Genomic DNA, 8,256 nt, shown 5'->3' on the forward strand with positions numbered 1-8,256 from the left:
CGAATGATTTTTAACTTGCTTACTTCGTGTGTTACATGTAATGTGTAGTTACATTACAAAACGCACTGTGTTTAGTTGAAGACGCAAAAAAACTGTGCACATAAGCATACATTCCCTTTCAGACTCTCTGTTCTGTAAGATTGGCTGCACCCAAAACCTTCTTTTCTGTCTTTTAAATAAAATGAAAAGCTCGTCTTCACTGGATGCTATGACTATGACTGGATGATGATGAAGTGTCCATGTTTTCTCAGCTGTCGGCGCGATTCGCGCTAAAGTTTTGGAATGTTGAAGCTCTCTGAACGTCACAGACGTCGCAAATTCGCGTCGCGAATGTGAATGGTTTTGATGCAAACTATTCGCACACGAACGATTCGCTTTTCCGTTACGCATCCGGTGTGAAAGGGCCTTTAGACTTTTGTTCCACACTCCAGTTCAGCAGGTGGCGGTAAAGCACCTTTCAGCTGGTTTGCCAACCGCCAAAAACGCTTAAGAAGAAGAAGAAGAAGGACTTTTATTTTGGTCTGGGTGTGTGATGTCATCAGGCTGCGCCGCGCTCCTGCGTCTGTTGTGATTCGCTGCCGAAAGGTTTGTGTTTTTATGCATGTAAAGTGTTTAAATCAATGCAAACCATTCAGTCAATTCAATTCTTTTTATAGACGCGAATTCGCCTCATTCAAATGAGTGTATTGAACTGGTATGAGTGTATTGAACTGGTATGAGTGTATTGAACTGGTATGAGTGTATTGAACTGGTATGGGTGCTGGAAGAGGTCAAAATTGATTTTAAGACTCTATTTTCTGCTATTATCCATCTTATTAGCACACAAATAATACAATTTCATTATTTTTTTAAAACATGACTTTTAATTTTGTTTATTTTTTATTATTTTAATGTTTGTAGGCCTAAATATGATTTACATAAATTATTACATAATTTATTCATGTTCATGTTAATGTTAATTATTATTCATCATTAATTTGTTTACATTTTTAGTGTTAATTTTAATGTTTTATATATATGATACATTAATTATTATACTTTATTAATTCATGTTAATTACATTTGATATTAATATTAATTGTCATACATTAATTTGTTGCATTTTTATTGTTGATTTTAATGTTTGTATATATGAAGTATTCGTTAATTATTCTACATAATGTATTAATGCAATTAATGTTTATTTATTTATTTATTTACTTACATTTTTCATGTTAATGTAAATGACAAATATGACACAACAGGCTTTTGGTGGCTTTTAATCTGTTAATTATCATTGGATTGCATATATGAGCTATAAAACCTGATCTATAAAATATACATTCATACCTGATGTATGAAATACTCAAAACACACACACACACACACACACACACACACACACACACACACACACACACACACACACACACACACACACACACACACACACACACACACACACACACACACACACACACACCTTCATTATTGTTGGTCAAAACACTGTAAAAGTGAATCAACGCACCAATGCCACAATTTTCTAAATGTCATAATCATTTGTTAACAAACAAGTATTCATTACTTCAATGAGATCATTGTATCTACATACATTTTTAGCAAACTGTGATTTTGAATATGTACATTTCTGAAATACATAACTGTAAAATACATAGACAGTTTCCTCTGATATCAGATCACTGTAAACTGTAATATGGACTCATGTATTTTCTGTAAAGCTGCTTTGAAATGATGTGTATTGTGAAAAACGCTGTACAAATAAATGTGAATTGAATTAAACGAGTATTATCTAATAAATCTGTTACTTCTTCCACACACAGTTTCACACTGTCACACTCTCACACCACATGGACTCTTGGGCTGCGTCCCAAACCACATACTCAATGAGGAGGGACTTCATTTCAATAAGTACTTACTGAACGAGCGCTAAAAGAGTCGGTACTATATAGCCAATAATCATATAGGCTCCGCCCATTTTTTTATGAAAACATGCAGTTTTTGTTCTCATCAGCAGAATACCAAAATGTTTTAGCATATCGTAAATTTCAATAGTTAGCTAGCAAATGCATGTGAACTGTTTATTACTGTGATAATTTTATAAGCTCAGTCACATCAGAGTTGAATTGGAAGAGTTATTGTCCTGCATGTTTTACTGTGTTAGTGTTCTTGTATGAAGGTATTTTTGGTGCAAATCCACTGAACGCCTGTGACAGTGAAATCTGTAGTTGTAGAGAATAGCCACACATGTGTATCAGTGAATGTGAAGTCACAGAGAGAAATGTTTTAAGATTGATCAGGTGAGCAAAACTTCTCCGTGACTTCACATTTTTTGATGCGGTGTGTGAATGCGTTTTGCACCATATTCTCTGTAGCAACTGTAGCAAAAATGTGTGCGTACGAGTTTCTTACAGTTTTTTTTATTCGCTTTGGTACTATTTTCACAAGTTAGGTGTACATTTTCAAAACTCTTAGTGCTAATATCACAACAGATCATCAAAAGTGCACTTTTTTCAAACATTTCATCATGTTTTCAATTGTGTGTGTTAGTACAATACTCAAAATCACAAAGTATCCTTTTCACAACACAAAATAAGTGTTTCTTCTACATGTTTCATTCACAGTCACTGCCTTTCATAAAGCTCTTACTATCAAACCTTTGATTTGCATCTATTCTTGTTCAGTTTAAGACATTTGTCTATTATTTAATCCAACTGATCTTAATGGTTAATCAATGAATCATTTGGTACACCTATAGATTTCTATAGATATTGATTCAATACACAATACTCAAAATGTGTGTGTGTGTGTGTGAGAGAGAGAGAGAGAGAGAGAGAGAGAGAAATTTGCCATTTGTGCAAATACTGTAAAGCAGAATAGAGTATAAGGGGCCGATCACACCTGACGCGTTTTTTGCAGTGAGAGGCGCCTATTTTCAATTGGTTTCCTATTGGCAGCGAGTGTTTTACCACCTGCTGCGCCTCGCGTTTTTGAAGTTGAAAAAAAGCAACTCCAAGCGGAAAAAGCGCCTGACGTCATCGCGTTTTTCCAACTGTCCAATCGAATGAATGGAGAGGCGGGCCTTCCGTTGTAGTGATGAAAGCTACAGTTGCTTGAACGCCCGGAGAGTGTTGATGATGGAGGATAAACTTGTGGTGCTCTCGCGGGTTACCAGGAGCTTAACGACTTCACGAACCGTAACTACCACAATGTTAACAGAAAGTAAATAAAGTTAATAAAAGGCTGATTTGACGTTTTCTTGACTGACAGGACAGTTGTTTCAGTGGTTGCCTAGCAACATAAAAAACGCAGCGCACTGCTCGTTCTGTGTGATTGGGCAGTGCTGTGCACCTCGCGTTTTCGAACCTGAAAAACGTGTTAGGTGTGATCGGGGCCTAACTGTACGTTCACACCGCCGCCGACTTGAGCTGCAAAGAAGCTCTGGCCGCCCTGTCAAGGACGCTTGTCAAAAAAGTACGGGGAAGCTTGTTGACGCTTTGGCCGCTCTGCTAGTCTGTGTCACACCATGAAATGTAAACAGAAAAAAAAACAAGCAATACATTGACACTAGGAACCTTTTATAATGACAGCATTTTTATAACCATTTTGGTCACATTTGGTCGGGAAAAAAATTATTTTGATTAATATGCGCGAGGGAGAGAGAGCAAGACGTGTTGTTTGAAGACAGTTAACCCTCTGAGGTCGAGAAACGCGCCCACGCGTTTTGCTGGATTTTTTTCACATAGCAGCAACATAAACTTAAAAAAATCCGTCATTTATGGTCATATAAATAAAATAAATACATGATTATAAACTATAGAGGGTCTTCTTTTTTTTGTGTAATCAAAACCTTGTTTTTATTTTTAAATAAATAAAATAAACAGGGTGCGCTTTCAGCTCACTCTGTCTCCGCAAAAATCTTTCTGGAACAAGTCTGGAAAACTCAGCGAATACTTATCACACAACCATGAAACATGCGTCTAAAGAAAGCTTTAAATTTCTACTTTAAAATAAAACAGTTCACATTCAAAACAAATATTCTCCTGCAATGTAATCTGTATGAAACTAAAGAGAAGTACAGTTTCTCCCGTCTCATCTAATTATCTGTAATTAGTTCACGCCCTCTCGCAGAGCGCGCTATTCATAAGATAATGTGCTGAGGTGATCTATGCAAAATAAGGTAAACGCCCCCTGAAATGAGTTCACACCCACTCGCAGAGCGCGCTATTCATAAGATAATGTGCTGAGGTGATCTATGCAAAATAAGGTAAACGCCCCCTGAAATGAGTTCACGCCCTCTCGCAGAGCGCGCTATTCATAAGATAATGTGCTGAGGTGATCTATGCAAAATAAGGTAAACGCCCCCTGAAATGAGTTCACACCCACTCGCAGAGCGCGCTATTCATAAGATAATGTGCTGAGGTGATCTATGCAAAATAAGGTAAACGCCCCCTGAAATGAGTTCACACCCACTCGCAGAGCGCGCTATTCATAAGATAATGTGCTGAGGTGATCTATGCAAAATAAGGTAAACGCCCCCTGAAATGAGTTCACACCCACTCGCAGAGCGCGCTATTCATAAGATAATGTGCTGAGGTGATCTATGCAAAATAAGGTAAAAAGCCCCCTGAAATGCCTTAAAACCAGCAAGTTTCTTTCACTCACTTTCCTGCGCCGTTGGAAGATGGCACACAGCCCTTCAGCTCGTCCTGGATAGCAATGAAGAGTTCACTTTTTCCTCAGAAGAAGAACAGGACTCTGACAACGAACGTTTGTATTTTTGAAGAGCGACTTGATCCAGCCGTGGATATTTCGGATGAGTAAGTCTTTTTAAATTTACTTGCATTAGTTGACAAGCTATTTTGTATAAACGTAGGCTACATATTTTACTGGTTGGACCATTTCCATACTTGTCATTCAGAGTAATTATATTTAAATTGTCTAGGCTATGCTTTATAAAGTAGGAGAGAGGCTTCATGCAGTCTGTTTTCTTTCGTTTTTAATAGTTTTGTTTAAAATAACACATTTCGAGCTTTCTATATATTTCTCTGGTATTTTAGGCAAAGCTTATGAGTTTGGGTTCATTTATGAGGCCTCCAGTTCCTGCTATTTTTAATTCTTATGTTTTAAATACAGGCATTTGGTTGATGAAACAACTATTAAAATTAAGATACAATTAATACAAAACGAAATTCACTTTAAAGAAAGGCTTTATACAAAAAATAAACTTAATGAAATGGTCAAAATCTTCTCTGCCCACTCCATTTGTCTCGCGATTGCGCATGATCTGACTCATGCTTTTCACTTTTCATATAATCAACATAAATGAAAAAAAAAAATAATAATGATTTTATTTAAACCTAAATATGAACTAAATTGTTTAATTTAATTTTAATGACTAGGCTACAACACGTAGGCCAATTAGCCTACAGTACAGAGAAATTAGTTGACAAGCTATTTTAAATAAACGTAGGCTACAGATTTTACTGGTTGGACCATTTCCATACTTTCCATTCAGAGTAATTTATATTTAAATGAAGAGTGCTTGCAAATATCTATTGCAAATGTGTGTATGTGCTGAAATGTGTAAATATGCCCAGCTGATGAATTGCAAATGTGTTAATGTTTGTGTTATGCTATCTCCGTAATGGCCTATTGACACACAATATATGCCTACAGCACGTGTCTACAATTATTTGCATCAGTTATTCATATAGACTAATGGTAATATACTTTGAAATATTTATGTTATAATAGTTTTCAACTTTTTTTAAAACAGGAATGCTGCATCTCCTTCATCTGCAACTCGGAGGGCGCGCAGCAACACAGTTGAACGTCAGAAAGAGTAAGTACATATTTACCAATGTTTGTGCAATTTTGTTTATATACTTATTACAATATGAGCCTGTATGAGTTTATTTATTTTTGGAGGTTGGTTGATAATGTTACATATGTTGGCATAGTACTTTGTTCAACCTTTATTAATATTAATATTATTATTTTTATAGGAATGTGGTAGCATCACTCTCACCCTCACCTGCAACGCGCACTGGGAGGTCACGCGACAGGTGTCGTTCAGTTTTGAGAACAACTGAAAAGTAAGTACACTTATTCCCTTTCTTTCAGATATTAGTATAATTCTGTTTACATATTCTGGTTTTACATAGTCCATACAAACATTATGTGTCTGTATGGCTTTGCATCTGGCCAATGTTACTTATAATGATTGAAATGCAGTTGTTATATTTTGTGTAATAAACATGCTCACAGTTGTTTGTTTGTTTTACAGCTATAAAGGTGATGGTGATCATCAGACACCTGTTGCAAAGAGGGCCAAGACAAACATTCAGACAAGCAACAAGCAGTCTACTCTGTCATGGAAAACAGAGACTGACATTGATATGGTTCCACAGACTCTGAGATTCCTGCCTGCACGGGAACCTGGACCACAGCTGAGTTTAAAACATTGCAAATTTAAAACATTTAGTTCCTCCTCATAGAGGAATTACAATAAAACAATGAAAAACAAAACCTTTGAATCTCCTCTTTGTTCAGGCTGCCTCTCTTGATGGCCCATTAGTCATTGGGGGAGTGTCTATGTCACACCCCTGGTCTGAATCTCATTAATATTGATGAGCGATTACCCCTCCCACGCATAAACCTCTTCTGACAAAAAAAAACTGTTTTACAATGTTTAAATCAATGTATTGTTTTAAGAGAACGATCAGGCAGGATGAATTTCACATCATTTTGAAGCCAGAACTAGAAACGACAACATATATTAGTCAAGAGTCTTGTGGGCACATATTTAGAATGTGTTTTGTGTTCTTAAAAAAAGAAAGTTGCTGAAATTTTTTTTAAATAACCACGCATAAACATTATTCTCTTAAAAATACAAAGATTTACAAGCATGTTGATCAGATATTATGGTAGGCCTGTTTGTGCTATATAGAGTGAATTTACACTTTTGCCATTAACATGTTTATAAATAACTGAAAAAAAAAACAAATGTCAGAGCATGTCAGAACACCTCCAGGGCCCCAAAAACACCTCAGACCCCAGAGGGTTAAAGTGAGTGTGCGCGCGCGGCCGGGGCTCTCTCTCTTTTGTAACTGGTCCCGGTCATATCATAAATGATAGGAAACCCAGTAACAGCGATTATCAGTTTCTCCTCCATTTTCTCGTCAATCAATTAAATCAATTCTACTTGTTGATTAAAGTTAAAATAGTGCATTATTCACTTCAGTTAACATGAAAGAATAAAAGAGCACAGACTAGTGGGAAAATAGCGTAAGCCAATCAGTCTTGACCGGTTGTTGATTTTTATCAACTAGCTTGTCAAATGTGTTTAAAGCATCTCTGCATGTTAGGGCTGGGTGATATGACACTACATATCATAACGATGATATAAAGTTTGAATTGATGGAACTTTTTCTAAATAGTTTACATAGATGGACCTATTTGTGGGGTAAGCAAATTTATCCGTGCAGCTTTTAGTGGGCAGGAATTATTGGAACGTTGGAGTGGAAAAAGAAGCACTGATGAATGATTACACCACAAACATCTTCAGCTTTTAGTTTTATTGTACATAAAAAATAATAATAATAAAGGGGTAAATTGTGTCAAATTAATCTAAATTAATCCTAATTTTAAATTTTAGGTACACTTTCTAATTTTAATAAATTTATAGAAACAAATAAACTTTATATAAAATAAACAAAAAATTACTTAAAAAGCATTGGACTACCTGCAAAAAAAAAAAAAAAAAAAAAAAATCAAAAGAGTTTGAAATACAGTTTATGCTGTGGAATCAAAACTGATATTGAGAATTGTGAAACCATGATATTGTTACTGTGAAGTAAAATTGAGATTTTGGTCATATCGCCCATCCATATTCTTTGCTAGATAGCAGAAAAGATTCCCACAGTTGTACATGCAGTATGAATTTTTTAATAGTGTTCAACACAAGTAATAGACTACAGTGTAACCAGAAATGAGTATATAAATGGCTGCTATTTTGCAGAAAGAAAGAAAGAAAGAAAGAAAGAAAGAAAGAAAGAAAGAAAGAAAGAAAAGACAGAGAGGGCAGAGATGAGGTTAGGAATGATAAGTCAGTAGGCCTATGTAGTTTCTTCATTCACTGTGACCTGTACCTGCACTGGATGGTTTTCACACAGTATTTTGTATTTGTATTTTAAATACATTTCCATGTATTTATGCCCATCTATGCAATACTGTAAACAGATTACCATGGTAGAG

At 35.7% G+C, this 8,256-nt stretch overlaps 1 long non-coding RNA gene across 1 annotated transcript; it reads left to right on the top strand.

Annotated features, from left to right (window-relative positions):
• The first annotated feature begins 3,856 nt into the window (after nucleotides 1-3,856).
• Nucleotides 3,857-7,056, top strand: LOC309497063. The gene is made up of 4 exons (XR_014205340.1): nucleotides 3,857-4,817; nucleotides 5,777-5,842; nucleotides 6,006-6,095; nucleotides 6,287-7,056. It is a non-coding gene; the product is annotated as an uncharacterized lncRNA (long non-coding RNA).
• The last annotated feature ends 1,200 nt before the right edge of the window (nucleotides 7,057-8,256 follow it).

Source organism: Leuciscus leuciscus, assembly GCF_965113295.1.
Source record: "Leuciscus leuciscus genome assembly, chromosome: 4".
NCBI lineage: Eukaryota > Metazoa > Chordata > Actinopteri > Cypriniformes > Leuciscidae > Leuciscus > Leuciscus leuciscus.